Source organism: Sebastes fasciatus, chromosome 23, assembly GCF_043250625.1.
Source record: "Sebastes fasciatus isolate fSebFas1 chromosome 23, fSebFas1.pri, whole genome shotgun sequence".
Classification (NCBI taxonomy): Eukaryota; Metazoa; Chordata; class Actinopteri; order Perciformes; family Sebastidae; genus Sebastes; species Sebastes fasciatus.
This window is the reverse complement of record NC_133817.1, coordinates 17,151,670-17,176,810: the sequence shown is the minus strand read 5'-3', so window position 1 is coordinate 17,176,810 and position 25,141 is coordinate 17,151,670. Positions and strand designations below refer to the sequence as shown.

General features: G+C 40.0%; 1 long non-coding RNA gene across 1 annotated transcript in view; it reads left to right on the top strand.

Annotated features, from left to right (window-relative positions):
* Window positions 1–6,494: 6,494 nt before the first annotated feature.
* Window positions 6,495–25,141, top strand: part of LOC141761715 (uncharacterized) — a 44,435-nt gene continuing 25,788 nt past the window's right edge. Inside the window, exons 1-2 of the long non-coding RNA XR_012592629.1 lie at window positions 6,495–6,776; window positions 7,710–7,777. This is a non-coding gene — a long non-coding RNA (uncharacterized LOC141761715). The remainder of the gene's footprint in view (window positions 6,777–7,709; window positions 7,778–25,141) is intronic.

The following is a 25,141-nucleotide window of genomic DNA, read 5'->3' as shown; positions in this document are numbered from 1 at the left end:
TAGAGCCAGTGTTTGGTTTGTCTGTTTTGTGCTACTGTAGAAACATGGCAGCCGGCTCCGTGAAGAGGACCCGCTCCGTATGTAGATATAAACGACTCATTCTAAACTAACGAAAACATAACGATTCTTATTTCCAGGTGATTATACACTAAAGAAAACATACTTATTAATATTATATTCCATTTCTGTCAGTAGATCCCCCTAAATGTTACACACTGGTCCTTTAAGTATTTCTCTGACCTTAAATACTGAAACAATTAAAGTTAGTTTTTCTTAATTCTTAAATATTATTTATTAGGAGTTTAACACTTAAAAATGTATCTTATCTGCTTCATCTGGACTTTATTGGTGTGATTGTGATCAGATTTGACTGACAGCAACCAAACAACCATCAAATTCAGATTCATATGTTGATAAATCCTGATTGGTGCTCTGAAATACGTGACATCACCTTTTTCCAGCTGAGCCCCGCCCACATATAAACCAGTAAGACATTTTTTTTTTACAAATTTTAAATCCCCAAAATCTCTCATGTGAAACAATCACAACTGTTTTCATGTCTCACCCCATTACTGGTAAGAAGCTGATTGGAAAATGGAACAAAAAATGGTATTCAGGGCCTTTAAATTGTTTATATCATTGTTAATTGAATATCTTTGGACAGTGTGTGGATTAATGGGGATTTTTAGCGATTTAATAAACCAAGCGATTAATCAAAAAAATAATTGGCGGATTAATTGATAATGAAAATATTTCTATCTTTATGCAATATTTCTCTTTATACATGAAAACAGTTGAAATAAGAGGACAAAATCCTCATCTAAATGTCCCGCTGGCTCACTTTCATAAGCAAACATGTTTTCAGTAAACGTCACAGCAGTTGGTAACCGACACGAACCGACAATATTTGTCTTCTCCTCTCTTTATAATGTCTGCTGCGACAGATACCGCTGAGTGTATACGATCGCCTGAAGGTGATATGTCCCCCACAAAATAATGCATAGTGTTTCTTACCTCAGGGTGGTTGTATCGTCTGGCAGCACATGCAGTTAACCTCCTGAATGTCACCGGTTTGTTTCTCCCAGTGGTCGACGGCTACATGACATGTTGAAATTAGCACTCTCTCTTCCATTATCTATCTAAACATTGACAAGCACCACCCACCTTTTCTGGCTAAGTGTGTACAAAAATACAAGCCAAAGGTGTTATTTAGGATTTCACTATCCGATAGATCCAGCTGGAGGTAAAGAACAGAATGACATGTTTTTCTGGGTGTTATGTCATTTCAGCCCATTTCAGCTGTCAACAGGCAGGCAAATAGACACTGGGAGGAGGACAAGTACAGCGGCAGGCAGGCAGGCTGGGAGAGGGAGACTGATGCGGCAGGAAGGCCGTCCACAGTACGTGGGCGACTGTGCCTCTATCTTGACTCGGGCTCGTAAATCAAGCCTCCCCTCCGGGGGCCTATCTTCCATCCTCAGACCTTCACAACAGCTTGTTCTCCAGCCTGTGACGAGAGGGGCTGTTGTCACAGTAGCTATCGATCGTGTGGGATGAGTTTGTCGGGCCGGGGGATTTCACCCATCTGAGCGTGGTCACTGAAGTGTCCCGTCTCGTCTCTGTGTCTGTCTGTCTGTGGGCTACATGTTCTGTCTTTTACGCCAAGTCACTACGACTGTCAGCTGCATCTCACTGAGTTTCTTTCTTAAAGAAAATCTCGGAGAGATTCCAAATGAGTGATTCACAAACTTAAAACAAGTACTGGAGGCTGTTTGGATGAAATTATAACATTTATAGACTGGATCCTTTCAATTTAATGAACTGCTGGCGACTCATCCAAGGTGTTTCCCTGCCTTTCATCCAGTGCATTCTGGGATTGGTTCCAGACTCAAGTGGTACCAAACAGAAATAAGTTGATATAGAAATGTAAATTTAAAGGAACAGATTGGGAAAATGGGAGAAGATTGATGCCACTCTCATATTGTAGGCTACAGTCGTAGACTGTAAGGAGTGGACGTAGTCACCGTGACATCACCCATTGGTTTATGGACTGCCATTTTGAAGCCTCGAGTTTGGCATTTTGGCCGTCGCCATCTTGGTTATTTGCAACCAGAGGTGAAACGAGAGGGTGGAGCTAAGTATAACCGCACTCTGAACAAGACATTTTTAGGCAAATTAACCAATTAATCAATTAACTTTCATGAACTGAAAACACATAAAAGCATCCCCTGCTTTATGTTCTATTTGACTCTAAATGGGACCATAATTTACTAAATGAACATCATGCTGTATTGAAGAAGACTTGAAACTAGCGATTGAGACCATAAACTCATGTTTACAATGTTTACTGAAGTAATAAATCAAGTGAGAAGTAGGCTCTTTTTCTCATTGACTTCTATACAATCAGACTTCTTTTTGCAACCAGATGAGTCGCCCCCTGCTGGCTGTTAGAAAGAATGGAAGTTTAAGGCATTTCGGCTTTTCAGACCCGGAGGTTGCCCGGGAGTGGTATCAATCTTCTCATCTTAATTGTGGGAAGAAAGCAAATAAGCATATTTCAAGTTCAAGCACATTAAAAGCACATTATAGTTAAGTAAAACTGGATATTTTTTTATTGCTGATAATGTAAACAAAATTAACACAATGGCAAAAAACTGACAACAGAACAAACACACCTACAATATGTTTGTGGTAACAGGCTCATTAATCATGTTGCATTATTCACTTAAGAGATTATTTGTAGTTTAATCTCTCTGGGTCTGTTGTTTACTTTGCCACACTACAGTGCATATGCAAATGTATTTTGGATGATGTTCAGATACCAGGGAATGTGTTTACACGGTGTGCTACAACATTAGTGCGAATCAAAGTAACCCCTATGCAGAGAGGTGAATAATTCTCATTATTTGCAGATTCTTTGATCCGTTTGACCTATAAAACAAACACACAAAAAAAAAACTTAAACACAATAATATGGTATTTTTAATTCCTTGGTTTTGCCCCTGTTGCTTCTGGGTTCATACATGACTAGACTGACAAGATGTTTTAATGACTTCCTGGATGAGAAACTAAATTTAAATCAAATGCAAATTTCTGGATAGTGGCTCTAAAAAAAGCAAAGTTTAACCCTGCACAGTAATGGATTTCCAATAGTATTCACCCCAAAGTCAGACTACGTTAAAACCAAGTAGTTTCATTATTCAGCAGCGCTCACTCCACCCTTTAAAAGCCAATTAGGTGAACGTTTCATGGAAATCAGGGACGGCGTTTTATCTCCTGATGTCATTTTGAATTCAAGAGGGAATAAATTACACAAATTTGACAGTTCCAAAATTAAAGACCCCAATCCATCTGACACTCCTGTCAGGTGAATACTTAACAAGATAAAACCCACAATTATGGGATTTTATTTTCTTTATTTATTTTCCACGAGCATATCTTTCCTCTGCTTCTTTTTCATACAGCGAGATGCGACACATATTTAAATGCTGATATCTGATTTATGGCGTGGAAAGGTGTAGTTTAATTATAAAAGACAGCTATGTCAAAGTAAGGTTTAGTGTCTCATAAAAAAAAGTTTTTATACACGGCTATCTAAACTCCTTTAATCACTGAGAGTTACTGAAAAAGAATCAGTTCTGAGACAGAAATGAATTTCACCTCACCAGTCTCAGGAATGAAAATGTATTGAAAATGATAATAGCGGTAATATTGCGCCACCGTGTCACCAGTGCCTCCTCGTTCTTTGTCCTCAGGCGGTTTCAAAGCATTTCTTCATCTTGTTTCCTCACCCTGAAAGCCTAGTTTGTGAAACTCCACACAAGAGCACTCCCACTCAACCTCCCAGCCAGCTGAGAGCACTTGAAAGCAATTTTCTTTTAATCAAGTTCACTATAAAGGCCCCTCTGATGCCAACCTCAGCAACACTACCATTTTGTTTTTTTCAGCGCCGTCTCTCTCTACATTATATTGATTTCTTCATGAGCGGTATGAAACTCTGTTTACTGACATAATGAGAATTCTCTTTGAGTTTATTGCTCTTTCAGGACAGATACAAATATAGGAGCGCTTTTAAGTGGAGGCCTCATTTTTCTAATATCCGCATCTACTTCTGGGCAACAAAATGGTTTTCAACATAATCAGTGTTGCTGCACTGCAGGTCCATGATCCTCATCTGGACATGGTTTCTTACATTCCTTAAACCCAGGAGTGAAGAAGTATTCAGACCTATACTTAAGTACCAATACATGTAAAAATATATAATAAGTACAGTAAAAGTTATGCATTCAAAATCTTACTAAAAGAACAGAAGTATCATCAGCAAAATGTACTTTTAGTTTGAAAAACTACTCATTATTAGGGCCGCAATTTAAGATTCTTTTCATCATCAATTAATCTGCCAATTATCTTTTGGACTAATTGATTAATCATTTAATCTATGAAATGATGAAGGTAGTGAAACACGCCCATGAAAATGTCCCACAGCCCAAAGTTACGTCTTAAAAGTGCTCCATTTGTCAGACTATCAGTCCAAAACTGGAAAAATAAAAGATATTTCATTAACTATCCAACCCGATACCACGCCAAAGCGTGTAATAGACGCACCTGTCCACCAGAGAGCAACGTGTCAGTGTCACGTTTTGTGTCACCGAGGCGTGAATATTACACGTGTGTATGAAGGTACAGTACCAGCAGGGGGTTACAAAGGGGCAACGAAACCACTCGCTTAGGTTTAGGAAAAACATCATGGTTGGCCTTAAAATAAGTACGTATAATACATCAGTATGGAAAACACGTCACAAACGTCACTACAAAACATATGTCAAACGTCACTAACGTAATCCACCTCCCTGCCCGCCATAAGCACTCCTACTCACTTTTTATTCTACGTCACTAGCTCTGCATATTTATTCAGATGCAGTTAGTACAGACTAAATGGCCTACAAATGACATGCCTATAAAGCAAGAACGCTGTGTCAGTCATACGCCTTTTTGAAGAAACAGCATCAAATCCTCACATCTGAGAGGCTAAAAACAGCTTTTTTGTTTGGCATTAATTGCTTGACTGAAATGATTCATCAGCTATTAAAATAGTTGCTGATTCATTTTCTTTCCATCGACTAATTGAATAATTGTTGCAGCTATACTCATTATATTATTGTAGCTGATTGAATTGGAGCTAGTATTAACTACTTTATATAAGGTTAATCTTTAACAATGCATTGCATTTTATGAGGTGTGTTTTAAATGAATTGTAATTGTAATGTAAAGTAACTAGTAACTAAAGCTGTCAGATAAATGTCATCAAATAAAAAGTACATATCTCCCTCTGAAATGTGGAGTAGTATAAAGTAGCATAAAAGGAAATAATCAAAGTACTCCAAATTATACTTAAGTAAATTTAGGTTCATTCCACCACTTGCTTAAACCTCATTCTTTTGAAGACAGGTAGTTTTTTTTTTTAGTCAACTCATGCACTGCCTTCTATCCCTGATGTGCTCAGGCAAAGACGTTTCTTCTGTATCATATTAGTGACGAACATATTTCATAACCATTTAACAGTCACTGACCTTGAGAGTGATGCTCTGAATGGGATATGCATGTAACCCTGCTGCATTGTTAATTCAGGGAACGTCTCAACAAGAGCACCTTGTTTGATACACCTTGACTGCAGACATGTACTGTAGCTAACATAACAATGCTGCAGTGCGGCGTTAAAATACATGTTGCTAAATGTTCAATTCGTTTTTGAGTTTAGCATGCAGGTCAATGACTGTTAAAGGGACTGTTTGTAAGAATCAGAAATTGGTTGTAACAGCGACACCTATGGCCGTTAAGTCAAAGAAAGTCATTGTCCTGTTGCTCGCGCTCGCCCGTGTGCACGCACAACATGAATGTGAGCAAGCATCCGTCAAAACACTCTAAATCTCACCTTCTTGGCAGTAATGTTAGCTGCTCATTAAGTTGTGACTTTATTCTCGTAATATTACGCCTTTTTTTCTTGTAAAGTTGTGACTTTATTCTCGTAATATTACGACTTATTTTCTCATAAAGTTATGATTTTATTCTCGTAATATTATGTCTTTTTTTCTCATAAAGTTAGGACTTTATTCTTGTAATATTACGCCTTATTTTCTCGTAAAGTTATGAATTTATTCTCATAATATTACGACTTTTTATCGTAATGTTATGACTTTATTCTGTAAATCTCAGATGTTTTTTTCCTCAATGTGGCCCTAATACTCCTTCGTACATTTGCACTTTGGCTCACACTGCATTAGAATTATATACTATATACTTAGACTATAATCTGTGTTACCTTCATCACAATGATCAAATGTTTTGTGGCTCCAGACAGATTTATTTATTTATTTTTTGCCTAAAATGTCTCTATTGATAGTAAAGATTGCTGACCCCTGGGTTAAGCCAATCAGAGGCAGCGTAGGGCGGGTCATACCTTGTGTTGCCATGGTGTTACTATGGTGATATGTCGAGTACTGTTTCCTGTCGCTATGGCTTCCCCGCTAACTACCAACCGACAATGACTTTCAGCATCATTAATTAGCCATGTGCTTCTGCTCGTTTAGAGAATTGGCGTTTGTTTTCGAGTTAATGGTCTTAGCTTTTCGTCCAACGGGACATTTTGCGGACTATTGCGTTAACAACGGGACGGTGACTTTGATATGGTTAACTTGGTAGCAAACAGTTTACACTCCCAGCGACACGGAGCAACATGAGCATTCATTAGGAATCGTGTTTCTTGCCACATGGTGAATGTAAGTCTAATATTCACTCGCCTTTTAGCTCCGTTTGTTGTTTCCACCAACTTCTGAAAACAATATATGTGACTCTTTGGCTGCAGAATGCCATGTTTACCAGCCAGCTAGTAAACATGGCTATTAAACATAGCTAGTAAAGCTAGCTGCTGTTTTGGTCTGCTGCAACCAAATATTATAGTATGAGAGAGGTGTGTGTGTGAGCGAGCCAAAACAGTAAACATGTCTACCCAAACATGTCATTGCATTAGGGACAAATGTTTGTTCAACCTCTGAAACTCCAGCCTTGCACATATTTCACCTCCAGGCTGAAAACATCAGTTTGGTTTGGCTGGAATGAGATGAATCAATCAATCAATCAATCAATCAATCAATCAATCAATACTTTTATTGCCATGTCAACCCACAGTTGATTGGAATTTGTTTTGGTGCAGTGCTCATTAAAAACAGACAAAAGACAAAAGCACACACATAGTGTACATAGGAGACAACCATCTACATTTATACAATCATTCAGACCAATAAAATCAACCTAAAATACTGTGAAGAGCCTTGTGCTATTGCAACTTCCCCTAAAGTGTCTAGTGCAAAACATCCCTAAGTGTGTGTTGGCTGGAGCACAATTTCCTTCTGCAAAGAGCCTATGCATTTGAGTTTAGGTGCCTTATAGCATCAGGGTACGTGCTGTTCCTGAAGTGGGATGTCCTACACCTCAGACTCTTCCATCTAGAAGAGATAACTAGCAGGGTGGGAGAGGTCAGCAATCACCTTTTGCGCCCTGTGGCTGATCCGTGTGGCATAGATGGAGGCCACAGATGGGAGTTCACATCCTAGGATTTTAGAGGCAGTTCGCACCACTCTCTCTAACTGTCTCCTCTCCAATGATCCCACAACACTGAATTTCTTGCTGTTTTCCTTTTGTACATCTTCCAGGTCAAGAGGACATGATGAGCTATGAAGACTGTAAGCTGTGACTGAATCTCAGAAGACTGAACACAGAGGTGAGCCTCACTAGCTACTCTACACTGTTTCCTGTCAAACATTAATAACAAAGGTCCTTGAAATGATGGATGGTAGCCCAAAGTTTAGATCAGCCATTATGAAGTGTGAGCAGTATTTGATCTGTTAGAGATGACAAGACAAGTGACCCCTCAGTGTATTTATGGTCTTTCATAACAGTATAGTGTTCTGGTTATGGCCTCAAGGTTTCAATTTAGTAGTCACTTGAACATGATCTTCTGCAGATAAAAACAGAATGAAGATTTAAAAGACTAAAAGATTTCAGTCCTAGTTGAGGTAGCGACAGCAAGTGTGATTTCACACTACAGAAATACAACAGAAAAGCAGCTGCTGTATCTGCTTACAGTGCAGCCAAACAAACTTGTGTTGTTTTAATAAAGAGGTCAGTCAATAAAAGCTGCAACCACAATCTGATTTCATGCTGCACACAGCGGATGTAGCAGGACGCAGTAAACTTGGTTACCTTGCTGAGGATTTGGATGTTCACTGTGTCTGCTACTCCTTTCATTACTCCCTGAAATATATCAAACTGACGTGCTGACAAAAAGATGCAGAAAATGTCTTGTTTTGTAGACACATTTTTGATTAATGTTTGCGGTTAGCACTAGACGCGTTGACAAACACAATGCGTTTCCCTTAACTGCTTCACAATCAGCCGCCAGCAGGGGCCAACTCCTGGTTGGACAAAGAACTCTGATTGTATCAAAGTCTATGAAAAAATTACCATACTTCTCACTTCAAGATTCAAGATTCAAGATGTTTATTGTCACGCCGGTTGTACAGGTACAAACGTGTGAAATACTTTTCGCTAGGAAGCTCCATTAAATAATAAATTATATTACATTTACATTACAATTATAAAAGGAAATACTTTATACAAGGGCATATTAAGAACATATGTATTAACAATATATACAGTATATACAGTATAAGAAATATTTTTGTGTAAGAATGTGTCAAATTAATTATAGATTTAAAAGTCTGATGGCCTGGGGGAAAAAACTGTTCCTCAGTCTGCTGGTGAGAGTCCTGGGGGTCCTGTATCTTCTACCAGAGGGCAGGAGGGAGAACAGGCTGTTGTGGGGGTGTGTCGTGTCCTTAATGACCCTCAGGGACTTCCTGAGGCACCGCTGGGTGTAAAGCTTGATTTATTACCTCAGTAAACATTGTAAACATGTGGTCTCAATCGCTAGTTTCAAGTCTTCTTTAATACAGCATGATATTCATTTGCTAAATTATGGTCCCGTTTACAGTAAAATAGACCATAAAACAGGTTTTGCTTCAGGACGTGTCTACCTTGTGATTGAAAACTCAAAACGGCAATCCACAAACCAATAGGTGACGTCACAGTGACTACGTCCACTAATTATATACAGTCTATGTTCACAATAAAAAGCCACCATGTGTTTAGCCAGTTGAACACCTTAAATGTGAAGCAGCAGCAGTTAATGTTCAGTTTGCATTAGCAGTAACTTCAAACATCGATACACAGAGATGTCTCTTAAAAACAGTACTGCTGGATTACATGCTGCACTCACCGTTTCTTATGAATCGTGGGCAGGTAGGCAATTTGAATCCAGTGCGGAAATGGCGGACTTTGCCACTAAAGCCCCTTTCCCTCTGGACAAAAAACCCACTAACACCCACTAACATCTGGCTTTTGTCTTCAGTGGGAAAGGTTACAATCTGCATTCATTCCCCGGACAAATGAGTGCAGTAGTCACTTGATTTCATGAAATGTATAACTTTAAGATTAATAATGCATTCACTATTCATTGAATTTATCTGTAGATGTGGAAATACTAGAGTGTATGGATGATTGGGAAAAAGTACGCCAACCAAGTGGAAAAGGTCAGAAACTAAGAGAATGGCGATCAATACTCCACAACTATAATCCTCACCCAGCTGGACTTAGCTGGACTGTTCTTTCTATGAATTTTAAAGTGGTTACACATGTAACCATCAGAGAGGCTGCACATTTCACTTCCTTCTTTCACTCCCCTGCTGCTGCATCGATCCCCAAGAGGAAACCCTGTAGTGCCCATACAGGGTTGTAGTCAGATTTCTACACTGAGAGCTTCAGCAAAGTAGAAGCAAAGTGCCTGCAGAGACTCAGACTCCAGCAATAATGACTGTTTCCTTCAGTGTACAGCCTTTACAGACCAAGTAGACATTTACATTTAAAGCATAAAACAAAATGTGGTTAATTCAGAATCAACAAACAATAATGTGGCTTTTAAACTAAAAAATATAAACTGCAATAGAAAGAACACGTTCACTTGATTAAATGTGCAAAAACATTAAAGTAAATTATAACACTCACATGAATAGTACTGTTTTTAAAAAAAAAAAGCTTATAAAGAAAATGGTTAAAATTGCTAAGCAATGTATATCTACTAATCAAGAGGTAATAGTTTAAGCAGAACTATTGTCCCATAGAAGTATGGAAATTACATCCTACCCTGCTGCCTAATGTGTTTTAATGAAACCTCCAAAAGAACCACTTTAAACTGGCGGCAAAGAAGGCACTTTAATAAAAACAAAAAATGAATAAAGCCCTGAAACATCTAATAGATATTAAAGTGCATTCCATGTGGAGCAGAACTTTTTGAAAATGTGAGTCTAAGTGAAAACAGAATAAAAGCTTAGACGCTAATAGCTACATTTCCTTGACTTTTCCTATTTTCTGCTCCAATCTTCTGTTTCAATTTCCTATTTTCCATGGCCCAGTTTATATTTAGGGGGAAAACTGCAGCGCTGCAAAAACCCGAGGTGATTACTTTCACTATCTGTTTGCATCTACCTGTTGTAATGATGATGATATGCTGAGCTCAAGTTGTGCAACAATAATGCCGAGTTGTGCAGAGTTCACCTTCCAATCTGCGTTAATGAGAAGCCTATAAATACTATTACAGTGTGCATTCAGACATCATCTGCATCTATAGAGGCACACAGTATAGAGGTGTATGAGTGTCCAGCAGTGCACTGGGCCGTCCACCTTGAGGTAGTTATACAGGAAAGGATGATGTGACTAGAATGGAATATTTGCATTTCAGGACACAAGCTTAACTCCTGTGTTTTGTCCCGGTTTTAATGATGGTACCCTCACTAAGCTCAGGTTGCATCGTATCAGTGCTGACCCTCGTGGGCTGAAGTCTGGTGACACCTTCCAATCCGTGTTAATGAGCTGACTCCACTCCGTCTACGGGTCACGGTGATATTTACAGAAACCGTTGTAGCGGCAGATATCCACGCCTCCCCGTGGCGCTCCCTCGCCTCATTTGCATAGCTTTCAGACTTCCCTTTTCTCTCTCTCCCTCTTTCACCGCTCTCGTTGTGCTCCTCCGTGATCGACAGGCTCCTTCGCACTTCTCTTCAGTTTGTGTCGCACATGTTAATTAAAGCCTCTAATTAGCTTTCCCCACTAAAAGGCCGCATTAAATCAGAGTTGGAATGGCAAATGATTCCTGGCATTAGCATAATTGTGTTTTTGAAGTGTAAAGATTTGGGCATTAGGGATGCTAGCACGCGTTTTTGTTTCAGTGATTTGTTGTGTTTTGGGGCTCAGGGCCCGAGGGGCCACTGGAGGTTGGCTGTGTGGGTTTAGGGGCCCCAGGACCTTACAGGGGCCACACACTAATGAGGCCTGCTCCTCTCTGATGGAGCGCATACAGGAAAAACAAACCTGTGATGTGGTACCCTCGGGTGGTCCTGAGAGACCGGCAGAGCGGAACAGGACGCTGGTGGAGAGTGTGTGTGTATGATAGAGAGAGGAGACAAAAGGGAGATAAAGTTATTACTATTTTTATTATTATTGCCAGAGATTGGCGTTTACCCTGGCTTTTGCCCAATGCATGCTGGGATTGGCTAAATGCCCCAGTGACACATACAAATATGGAAAATAGCTTGATGTAATGATCAATGTGCATATTTTCACATAGGACTGCATGAAAATCATTGAATACACAGGTGGTATAATAATGAATGAAAGAAACACTTGTATAGTACCTTTTCACAGTAAAATATGAATGTGTTGTAGCTGACTCCTACAGGACATAACAAAGCTTTTAGCTTCACATAAGATATTTTATAATTGACTATTCTGGTATGTGGTGTTCAGGATGATACAGTAGTCCAAAATTGTATTTCCACACAAGAAATGATGCCGTTCCCCCCCACTCCCCCGGTCATCTGAAGTGCAACAGATTGTTATTGTTCTGACTAATTGTGCCAAGTAATCACGTAGAGCTTTTCATGTAGTTGTTGCATCTTTAAAATTATTCTGATGGGATAGGATTTCTTTTGTTTTTAGAAAAATGAGACCATCCAGGTGAAAATTGGTTTGGATTCATGTGGGAAGGGGGAATTGGTGTAAACCACATTGTCTTTTTTTAAGACAGTCAATTTTCAAATCCACCCACAGGCGCTACAAATTGTGATTAATAAAACACTAACAAACGATTCTACAAAGTACAAGTATGATGCATTGATGACATTTTGAGATTTGGGGAAGTGTTACCTACAGTTATCCGGGGTCCTCCCCCAGAAAATTTTAGTTTCAGAGACTTTGTTTCCTGCATTCTGGTGACTAGAAAATAAAAAAAATAATAAGTACACTGCAACAGCATTTTTGGTTAAATAGGTCTACTTTTAATTTTACTTTTAATTCTCAGGAGAGAAAACTGAATAATTCACCCCTGTGGTTTGAACTTTTTTGAATCTCTGGTATAAACTAACTCAGTTTTCATTCATTCATTAATCTTTTTCCCCTGCTTGAGTATTTCTTTCTCTTAGTACTCTCCATTTCTCTCTCCGTCTCTCACTCACTGAAGGTCCTTTCAGACACAATGCGACAACGGCACCACTGCGCTCTGAAACCCGTTATTTCCAATGGCTTGCGCCACGCCGGCTTTGCTGTGATGTGTGGCGAGCGCGGCTCAAACCGTGCCGCCGTGTTGCGAGCAGCTCTCCTCCGCCGGGAAAAGACATTTGGTGTAGCTCTATTGCCGTCACGCAGGCAGTGTGGCCCAGATGTAATACCAGCCTAAATAACCTTATATGTGTCCATCAGCTGTATTGAGACGTTTCCATCCAGGTGGAACGATTATTTCAAAATGGACCTCCTTGTTAGTGTTTGTGAACACACAGAGACTCTCATGCCCCGGGTCATGTCCTCTATTACAGTGTGATATACCTGGAGTTACTAGTGATTAGTGCCATGCACATCCTCAGCCATCAAACATGACTGAAACTGTCACCATCCCATGAATCGTGCCTCGGGGTAGACATGATGTACTTTTCAGGAACTTCCTCTGGGCGAACTCACTCGCTGACTGCTGTGGCTAAATTATTCAGGGTGAACTTGTCTACCCAAAGGCACAGTGGTGGAACAGTGACAGTTTGGGGGTTGTGTGATAGCTGAAAGTGTTGTCATATGAGTTATTATTGAAGCGGCCACATATGCAGCAGATTCCCGCTCCAGCCTTGAATCTGCTCAAGGCATGAAAACCCATTAAGATGCACTGGAGGAAGCAGAGTTGAAGGAATGATGTGAGGCGGAAGAGGCTGCAGACTGAATTATCACCACTTCTACCCAAGCCGACTTTGAATTTGATTAATTCTAATTAAATGATTTCCGTGTCAGCAGTCGAATCAGTTCTGTTTCTTTAAAAGACTACAGTTGATTGCATAAGGGCATACTGCCATGTTCCTGAAGTGACACATGAAATTATGTGGAATGATTTTTAATGGAACAAAAGCGCTGCAATGTGTGTTTTTACATGTGAGAGAGGAAGACGGAGGCAGAAAAGCCGAGCAAGAAAACACAAAAGAAACAGAGAAAGAAAAAGAGGAGGAGGAGGAAGGAGAGAAACGAACAAGTGAGAGAAATATGGAGACTGCAAGCAGCGCCAGACACAGTTTGGAAGTCTAACATTCATTATGTCTGTTTCACTGGTGCTGGTAGTCTAAACGCAGTAGGAGATCTCAGCCAGTCAGCAGGGAAACCAAGGGCACTGCCAGAGGCTTGATTTAGCCTACAAAAAGACATTTCACCCTATGAGTCCAGGAGAAGACTTTCTTATTTTTGTTCGTCGAAGTTTTGCCAAGTTTATGTAACTACTGCTGCAAAAAGGGAATATTCCTGTTGTACGAGCTGGGATTGTTGTCCGTTGTGCCCCCTCTCCATACGCCTACGCTATCCAACTTGTTATTGTCAGCAGGTGTAAAGTTATGAGCTTAAAGTTGCAGTGAGAAGCAGAGGTCTGATGTATTTCTCGAAAAAAAAAGAAGTGTTGCTTGGTGTTGTGAAAAGCAGAAAATCACTATAAGTTCAACTGAATAATTGCTTTTATAAACAGTAATAAAAGTTGTTATGAAATACAGAACAGCAGCAGTTTAAAATGTAAATATAATAATTTAGAAATAACATTTTAGCGCCCGACATGCAACATGTAGGGATGGGGGGAAAAATTGATACAGCATAGTATTGCGATATTTTGTGTGACAATATTGTATCGATACACTGACGTCAAGTATCGATCTTTTATTATATAAACTTAAAACTTTTAAAACTTTAAAATTACTTATAAACACTCCGCCGGCCTGCCACCTGGCCGCTATTCTGTCCTTCAAAGGTTGCAGCAGGCTCAGCCTTAAAGCCAGTGAGGATACTGGTATCATATGAAACTAGAAAACGGAATCAACTGATACCAAAGTTGCGCTAAATTTTGGCGAGGAAAAACTGGCATGGCCATTTTCAAAGGGGTCCCTTAACCTCTGACCTCAATATATGTGAATGAAAACTCTGAAATGAACATAGTGAAAACTGTATCCTATTAGATAAAACAGATGTTGACAAACTGCATAATTTACAGTTAAAAAATGTACTAAATTGCAATATATTGCAAATATATCTTATCACAATACTCAGCATATCGCAAAATGTTTAAAATCACAATAAGATTGTCTCGTACGTATCGTGATAATATCGTATCATGGGCCCTCTGGTGATTCCCACCCCCTCTAACAAGCTGATGTTTAGCAGGTATAATGTTTATGTTAGTGTTTACTATCTTACTTTGGCGTATTAGCATGTTAACCTTCGCTAATTGGCACTAAACGCAAAGTACAGCTGAGGCTGATGGCATTGTCATTAGTTTTTTAGGTATTTGGACATAAATGAGAAATTCTGAATTGGACCTGATGATGGCGTCAGATGAAAAGTCAGAGGATCACCAAAGTTTTTGCAATTCATCCTGAGGGGAACATGAATGCTTGTAGCAAATGTCATGGCAATCCATCCAATAGTTGGTAAGGCATTTCACTTAAAACCACAAATGTCAACCTGCTGGTAGCACTAGAGAAAAAGTCACCAAAGTCAGATGGAGTCTTCCTCTGGGGGCCATGAATGTCTATACAAAATTGCATAGCAATTTAAGTATGTTTTTTAATATTCAATAAATGCATGATTTGCTATAAGAACTTTCATATTCTGCTGTACTTCTCTGACAGACAGGTGGTGGTTAAAGTACGAGTGTTAACAGTCACAGGTCTGTGTTTCAACATTAGATCATTAGACTTTAAATGAACCGTGGTGTGCTTACAGGTGTGCGTTTATTAGCCGTTTTACAGCAGCTCGGAAAGTGACTCAGCAAACCGGAACCGAGGACAGAAGCAATCTGTTCAGTAACCGGAGTAAAAAAAAAAAAACTTCATCGCAAGTCTGAGCCTGGGCTCTACTTTTGAGAGAAATTTAACCTATACGACAAAAGAAAAAACTCATTAGCTGAAGTTCACCATATAGGTCGTCTCTGATTATAAATGATCATTTTATCAATCAAGGACTACTGGCCTTTAAAGGTGCTCGCATTCATTTTGTGCTACTAATTCTATATTGACTATTGAGCAAATGAGGCCTATTTCTCAGTTTAACAGAGCTGATTATACGGTCCTAAAAGATGAAAAATAACAAGCAGATATTGGAGAGTGAAGTGTTTACCTTTTAAGAGCCAGTGACAGACAAGCTCGATGGAAACAAGCCGATGACAAGATGACAGGAGCAAGAATAAACTGATATTTTCATTAAAAAAATCCCGGGGCGTCATTTAAGATAGGGAGGGAGAGGCAGGGGGGCTCCAAATATCACGGCACAGATATGACAGGTAAACATACGCACACACACAGTGACACACACACACACGCTCTGCAGCCCTGATTGAGTGTAAGTGTCTGCGTCGGCGGTCAAGGTCAGCTGATAATGGGAGAGATTGAGGACAGGGTGAGGCGGCGGGGGGGTCGGCAGCAGTCTCAGGTAATGAGATTTACGACCCTGAGCTCTCACTGCGCCCCCCCTCCCCCTCACTACATCCCCCTCCCAGAGCCCCCCCACTCCCCACCCCTCGCCTAACATGATTTATAGATCTAATAGACGTCAGCGCTCCCGCCTAAGATAGAGGCTTCACATTATCACTGAGGGAAAGTCATCCGTTCAACAGGGCAAGAATACAGAGACAACTCTACTAAGATGTCCCTGTGTGTGTGTAGGCATGCCACAAACACATCAGTATGTGTATGTGCTGGCATTAATGATCTTAATTATTTAGATTCTTTACAATATTTTGCCCTAGTGCTGGGGAAAGTTACTTTTAAAAGTAATTTAATACAAACAAATGCAAATGTTTTGATACTGATTAAAGCTGCACCAGTGGGCAACCTCCGGGTCTGAAAAGTGAAGCCAACGCGGAAGTGCTTTTAACTTGCATTCTTTCTAACAGCCAGCAGGGGGAGACTCCTCTGGTTGCAAAAAGAAGTCTGATTGTATAGAAGTCTATGAGAAAATGAGCCTACTACTCACCTGATTTATTACCTCAGTAAACATTTTAAACATGACTTTATGGTCTCAATCGCTAGTTTCAAGTCTTCTTCGATACAGCATGATGTTCATTTAGTAAATTATGGTCCCATTTAGAGGCAAATAGACCATAAAGCAGGGGATGCTTTAGGGCGTGGCTACCTTGTGATTGACATGTCTCTACCACGCCGTTGTCCGGTCTGGGAGTTGTCCGTGTTATCGTCTTACAACTTTAATCCTTTCACACAGTGTGTTTTCAGTTCATGAAAGTTAATTGTAACATTAAAAAGGTCTTAATCAGCGTTCGTTGTACTTAGCTCCACCCTCTCGGGTCACTTCTGGTTGCAAAATAACAAGATGGTGACGGACAAAATGCGTAACTTAAGGCTTTAAAACAGTAGTCCACAAACCAATGGATGACGTCACGGTGACGACCTCCACTTCTTTTATGCAGTCTATGAGCTGCATGAAATGACTATGTGTTATGTGAAAGGGATAGTTTGTAGTGAATAACAGAAAATGATAATTTTTCCTCTCGGCTCTACAGAGCTCTTAAGCCTGTTGTTTTGGGTTCACCACCCGCAACTTTACCGTTTTGGTTCACTATCACCGCTTTTATCAGTAATGTTTCCAATAAAAAGCTCTAATAACTAGGCCGTACACTACCTGCTCAGCCCCAAACAGTAGACAGCCAAAGTTTTCAACTAACTGAATATAATGGAACATGTAGCAGCTTCCCCCAAATGGCCAAAAAGTCAAATTTTGATTAAACAACACAAAACTTTTAGCCAACACTCCCACCAGTGCTGCTTTGGGAGCTAAAAATATATATTTTAAGTAACAAGTTGTCTTGTGCCGCCCACTGTGCTGGACCATAGCCAAGATTGTAGAAATACTGTGGTAAAATCCGCCCATATAACGTATAATAATAATAAGTTTTGACCACCAATCAAACTCAGTATCAAAAATCACTCAATTTGAGATTTTATTAGTTTAACTGTTCAATTATGTTTTCTTTAAATGTAATCCCTTTACATTATTATCTGATGCCAGCTGTATGTAAAATAAGCCTTAAAATCCATATAATATCTATATCCTAGTCATGCCATTATTAACTATACAATAGATCCAAAGATCCAAAGCAAGATGATTGGTCCCTATAAGTTACATGTTTGCAGAACACACCACAGGTGTTTTCTTTGTTTTATCTTCCCATGTCCTGATGTTGTTATCTTAACTGAATACTGAGCAGTCTCTCGTCATAAAGATATTTGTTTGCTAAGTGTAACAAATGTAAGGAAAACTGAGGCAATTACAGTCCAATTTAAAAAAACGTAACTAAAAACAGATTGCAGGAATTTAAAAAAAGGAACATAGAGGGTGATTAGCTGCCTCCCAGAAGTAATGGGATTACTCTAACATGCCACCCTCCACGCTGCTCTGCTCATTGTGCTAACACTCTAAACAAAATGACATTCAACTGAAACAACACACGCCATTGTTCCAGTGCGCTGCACAAGCCAGCCGAGGCACAGCGGCAGTAAAGACGGAAGCCATTGAACTTGCTGCTCATTACCAGTACAACCTCTCCTGGAGCAGCAAAACAACATTCAGTGTCTGTTCAGCTCTGTTTACTGAAAAAAAAAAGCCCAACAATATGGTGACAGCCAGATTGCCTCCCAATAGATGTCGTGCTAATATTTGCACTAGGCCTGCTGTACGTGTCGGAAAAGATGGTAGATTGGATTTCGAGCACAAACCTACACACATAAACACATACGAACACCCCCTTCAGTTGTTTGTTCTTATGCAGTCTCCCATCTCGGTGTATTTTGAGAATTAAACCAATAAGCCCCCCTGCTAAGCCCGGCCCAGCAGTTATTGATGTGCTGCCTTTTTATTGTCTGGAAGCTTTTTCTGTTCATATTCACTGTGTCTGCCTTTGTGCCAAGAAGCCGTTACTTTAAACAGACTGACACTGAGGGGCTCCGAGAGCAGCTGTGGAATTTGAGGCAGTAAATATGCTGCAGATATCACATTAATACTCTGATATCTGTTTAGCACTCGAGTATTTTCCGAAATTCTTCGATTGCTTTAAAAGCTAGAACATGAATTTTTCTCAAGGACAAAAAATTTAAGGATATTTTCAGATTGCAAAACCTTTTAAAGACACATTACAACCACTGACAAACGTTTCAAGCTAAAAGAGACTCAAAGCCAGTCTAAAGGGCATTTATACAACCATATTTCAGCTTTATCCAACCCCAGCACACATCTCACGTCTTCTGTGTGCATTTTTTTTAAATCTTCTCCATAAATTCATAAGCCACACTTCTTTCTTTTAAACAATGTGTGCAGAGGAATATTTGCAGCTCATTTGAATGAAAAGAGAAATATACTAGCACAGGAAATGCAGTTTAAAACTTAGACTCCTTCCATTTTAATATCTAATTTTAAAACAAATTTCTGTATATTACTTGTAGCCTAAATATGAGTCACACTTTTTAAAACGGGAGGCCAGGAAATCATTATACTGACTCTGAAACGCCTCTTCATTTTCAGCAGCGAAGTACAGTTTTATTTGAACAGTTGAGCGTTGACTGCAAGACTATTTTGTGTGATGATTAAAACTTATATTGTAACAATAGCATTGCTTCAGTACTGTCTTACCGTACAGGCAGACATTTAAACTGCATTATATTACATTGGTGAAATGAACAACTGTTGACTTTCATCTGAATTTTAAACATATCACGAGGCTCTGACTTGCATTCCTGCTTGTGGCTGGAAATAGAAATATATGTCTTCTTGCTGTTGTGTTGTGGCGATGCAGCTGGCCTTATCACAGCCTAATCTGATATAAAAGAGCATGTTGTGTTTGAAATGTTAAATCCAGGGTGCCCTGATGGACTAAAGGCATAAGACGCTGACCACGTAAATACAACATTCCTGGTTTGAGCCCAACCTTTGCTGCCTCCTCTCTCTTACCTCATTTCCCGTCACCTTTATACTGCACAGTTATCTCTCTCGATAAAGAAAATGAAAGTGAAAGTTGGGGCGTCTTGGTAGTTTAGTGGTTTAAGATGTTGACCATATGTGCAATGTCCCAGGTACCTTTGATTGTATGCCATCCATCTTTACTCTCCCCTCATTTCTTGTCACCTCTATCCATCTAAATAAAGCAAAAAAAGAAAGAAAGAAAGAAATTATTATGAAGTATTAAGCCACAGTGGTGGCGGTCTGTTGCAAATGTCGCTAATAGAAACATATTTTTCTTGAACTTTCCATAAGCAAACTTGTTTAACCAGACAGGAGTATAGGTCGTCTATGCAAGCAGCCTGTTACGACCCATATTTGCGTTTATTGTTAGGTGCCGACCTCTAGGAGGAAGTCAGATGACGTAGTATAAAGAGCGACAAAGTCCGTGTAGGCAGGAAGTCGGAGTGGATGGATAGGTCAAACAAACACAGGTCTTTGACCCAGGAGAGCGCTTTTCGTCATGTCCAAGCCTCCCAGGAAGAACCGTGGAATTACAACTTCCGGGTCTGTAAATCAACTTCCCAGTACAAACCCTTGAATAGCCCTAATTTAGTTAATTTGGTGCTAAAAGTTGTAAAATGCACTAATGGCTGAATCCAGAGTTATTTTTGTGCTGCCATTCATGTGAATGAGCCCGAGACCGAGTGGCTGGGAGGTGGGTGTTAGAGGAAACGCTAGTACGCTCATGGTCCCCATGGATGCAGAAGATCGACAAACTGTTTTTGCTTCATGCGCCACTGAGCCACTTTCATAGGAATGAACAGGGCCCTGCCTTCAACGCTGTATCCAGTTGTCTTTATATATCTATATCCGCGTCCCGTTTTTGAAGTTACGTAGGCAAGTTCATTTACATACCAACAACAACAAACGTACTAATTTGAATCCAAACCATGATCTTTTCCAAAACCCAACCAAGTAGTTTTGTTTCAGTTTCAAATCACAACGTTAACCATGTGTTTAGACCTGCGACCGTTTCACAGCCTGCGCCTGTCAGTGGCCATATACTGTATGTCATTTTGAGAGTCATTGGCAAACGACCTATTCTGTCGTTTAGGTATGAGGACGTCTTGTGTTTAACACACATTTTACTGTAACTGTGGCTACTTTCATTAATTATTTAAGATTCAATTTATACGCACAGAGTAACAGCTTAATTAGAGAGGTGTCAGAAAAATAAGGCTTACTACATTTTCAAAAATATCCCCCGGAGGAAGCATAAATCGCCCACACACTAACATTTCTAGGAAACTGCCCTTTTAGAGATTATTTTGATGGCATTTGTACTTTATTACATATATGAGAGAAAGAGCCGATGTAAAAACAAAAAAGTTCTGCTTTTAAGACTGCATTTACATAGTAGACGCCTCAGTAGCCTGAGTCACCTGGAGCTGCTTCCCCCTGTGTGCCTCTGAAATCATATTGTATCGTCTCTCCCATCTCATTTTATCTCATCACACCCAGTGTTTCTGTGTGGGTGCGTGTCGGTGCTCAAACCCAAAGGGAAGTCACTTTGATAACAGGTGGGATAAGAAGTGCAGCCAGGCAACGGAACAAAACAGCCACTAAACCACAAAGTTTTAAACTCTCCTTCATTTCTTCCGAGATCTCAATAACAGTGTTATTTAAAGCAGCACAGAAAGGGTACCGATGCTCTTATTAATTTTGTTTATTTGTCCGCTGCTCAGCTCTTTTCACCTGAGGTAACGTTCTCGGCTGCGAGGACAATAATTGGTCCCGTTCAAGTGCCTCCACAATTTTCAGCTCAATAGGGAAAATGCACTGTTGATTTCTCTGTGGTGTCTCGGCTGCTTTATTAGCACAGAACGAAAACGGGGCATTTTTTTCCCTCGTTTTGTACCTCTGTTAGTGAAAAAACAGTCTCCTGAGCTCAACGCAGAGTACGACTATCTGGAGGTTACAGAAGTAATTAACATGCAGCCCAGAAGGGAGGAAAATAATAAACTTTAAGGTGATGCCGAGGACAGCTTTCTATTCTGGCTTTACAATACAGCATAATACTGCATTTTCTGATCATTTTCTTCTCTCCTACATCAGCCAATCTCCAAATGTAAATTTCTCTACGAGGCTAAATCTTTTGTAAATGTCACACTGATTTCCTCTACTACATGCCAGAATTTCACTTTTGATATGCAGACAGATTAATAGACACGCTCTCTAAAAAACACAGCCAGCTGCTTTCAACAAATGCATTCAAAACAAGTACAGTAGCAGCACTTCAATGCTAAAACATTACAGCTTTGTTTCAACACAGAGGAGGGCGAGTGTTGCCAGAGAGAGCTTAAAATGGCTGCTGAAAGTCAGAATACTGGAGCTGAACCAAGCCCAGCAGACGGTGGACAGGCTTGCGGTTGGATGGCTGGGTTCGAAGGCAGCAGCTTGTTAGGGTGGAAATGGATTAGCGAGAGGCACAATGGGAGTCTTAGGCGTGTCTGCGGTGTTGTGTTAAAGCCCTGCCTACGTTGCCCGGGCTGCTGGACTCATTTATGCCCAGCGGTGCATGCAGCAGCCAACCCTCACACACAGGGCTTTTCTAATTGCCATGGTTTCTTCTGCGCTTGCAGCGACAGCCTTGATTCGGCATCCATCAAAACCTGCGGCGCCGCACAATTGTTCTGTTTGTCACATGCAGCTGGTAGTGGAATTATTTCTCTAACACTGTTGTGTTATATTGTGGGAGACACTGAGTTTTAAAGTGGGAAAGAGAATTTCTGAATAGTGAGGTTTCCCTCACCTGCAGATACGAAGAGATATTTATTTTTACTGCCTTCAGAATGCTTATTATAACAACATATTTAAAGGGTGACGGGCCCTCACTAGTGAGCTATTTTGAATGGGTTTTGAGCCATGTTAGTAGTGGCATGACTACTAGTGGTCCAGCAGGGAGATTCAGCTCACCTGGTCTGGCTGCAAGACTATATAAACTGGTGGCAGTCCACCAGTTGGCTCGTTCGAGATGAGCCAAGCCTGCGCAGAATATAGCCGGTTAGATTTGTGTCCGACTTCCTCTGACGTCATGCACACGTGGGCAATGATAACCTGATGAGATCGAGGCGGCCGCAGTTTTTAGAGCCAGGCGCCGCAAGTCCGAACTTTCTGTGTGATTGTAATATTTAACACTAGATTGTAGGATATTAAATGAAGGTTTCATCTGTTAAGAAACATATCTTGTGTGGTTTATAATAATTATAATGAAGGTTATTTATATAGCACTAGTGATTCAACTTAGCCTAACATCACCTTTTTCTTACAACATATATGTGTCCATGAAGTGTCTTATATACAAGCAGCAGTTAGTCATTTATTTGCCAAAAATATATATGGAATGAAAAATGTAGCGCCCAAGACTTTTTTGCTAGAAATTCTACAACGCAATGCTGCACTTTATGATAAAAATGGCATTATGTGACACTGTACCTGTCAATGTTGAAGCAAAGGGAGGGACGGGTATACCATGCAACACAGCCCTTGTAGTTGGCACAGAAACATACACAATAAACCTTGGACAAGTCCCCAGTCTCTCACAGGACTGACACGCATAGACAAGCAACCATCGGCCTTTTCTCAGAGGCAGAAAGGACATTCTGATACGTCACATTAGTTGTAAATAATAATTAGTGATGGCTGGATTCACTTTAACACTTGAATAGAACAGAGCGATCATTAATGTCATTAGTAGCACCTGTGCTTTCCCTATTATGACAAGTTAAAAATGTCTGCTCACATTCACACTCACATTCACACCTGTAAGCAATTAACCTAATCTGCATGTCTTTGGACTGCGGGAGAAAACCGGGAGGAAAGCTAGCAGGAAAACTCCACACAGAAAGTTCATCAAAGGGGAATCCACAGAGAAAGACAACACAGTAGTGGAGGCACTGTGTGACTGACAGGTGAACTCTGGGAAATGCAGTAAAAAGACACCACAACAAAGATATCGCAACAAAGAAAAACGCTGGATGTTGCTCAGCTTAATGGTCCCAAAAATACACTCCAGCGACATTTTCTAAAGCCAGCAAATGTATTCAATACTTGGATGTGAACAATACTTGACATTCTATATTGTTGTTATTGTCAACAAAACTCATAAAAAGACCAAAACTAACAGTGAATTAATTCTACTAACAAGTATATTCTGTGTATCACAGCCTCTGTGCCATAGACTTCCATTCTGGTCCAAAAACACAACAATAGGCAACATATCCTCATACAACGGTTCGTATATCTTGGAAAAGTTATTCCTCATTTTTCGTGCATTTTTCTACAACTGACATTTACGCTCGTAACATGCATGCAATCTTTTCAAAATAAACTTCTGTCTTCACAGGAAACAACTTAGTTAGGTTTAGGCAATAAAACTACTTAGTTAGGTTTAAGAAAAGATTGCGGTTTGGATAAAAATAGCTACTGAAGTGGCGTCACTTAAGTACCGAAGTAAATAAATCAACGCTGACTTCTGGTTTTTCACGCGAGATGGGAACAGCGGTCTCCTGGATAAAAGTCGTTTGTGGATTTTGTTGCTCTTTACACTTCCTAGTTCACGATTACGTGGATTATATACAAAATTATTTTGTGGCATACTGTATATATGAATGATGGTGAACTACTTTTCGTAGGTATAACTATGAAAGGTGTATGAGAACAGCCTGCAATAAGTCACAATGTTGCAATGGGTGACCGCTTCCTTCATTAAAATGAATTTTCAACATACAACGTCCTGATGCTATAAATACTCTCTAGCGCATCAAATGCGTATTAATCCTCTGCTGAAAATAGTCCCCTACAAAATGCACTATTTCCTCCAGTTTGAGCAACGTTTGCTAAAAACAGATACAGTGCCCCGCTGTTTTAGGAGATTATGTAGACTTTTTTAAAGATAAAATTATACATTTGTCATCCATTTTTAAAGATTTACATCTTCAGTAGAAATTAATATGCTTCGGGCTGAGTCAGAAAGTACTGAGAGACAGATTAACACATTGTTGGTTTTGGGATTTCTTTAAATCTCTTAATCAGAATACCTTTCTCTACCTTTCAACACATCACCACGAGGAAAACCACAGGAAAAGTCTGAATAGTTTTCGGTAAAAAAAATCCCAATCAGGCACATTTTTGTACTAAAATCAGCCAACGCCAAATGTGTGTGTGGTCACGGCTCTAGTTTTGTGCAAGTGCAGCCTGGGTAAATGAGGATTGACAGGCCCTTAATGCCCTCTGCAGCGAATAAATGGATAATCGAGAATCCTGTTGTGACGCCCCCCCGTCCTGTGTCTGAGATGAGACACATAGCCATCTGAGCACTCCGACGACACAGCCAGAGATTGATTTTGCGCGTGTGTGTTTGTGTGTGTGAGAGTATGACAGAAAGATGAATTTATTCTCTGACTTTCATAGTATCAGTCACGCTATTTACATATTCATTCCTCATATCATAATG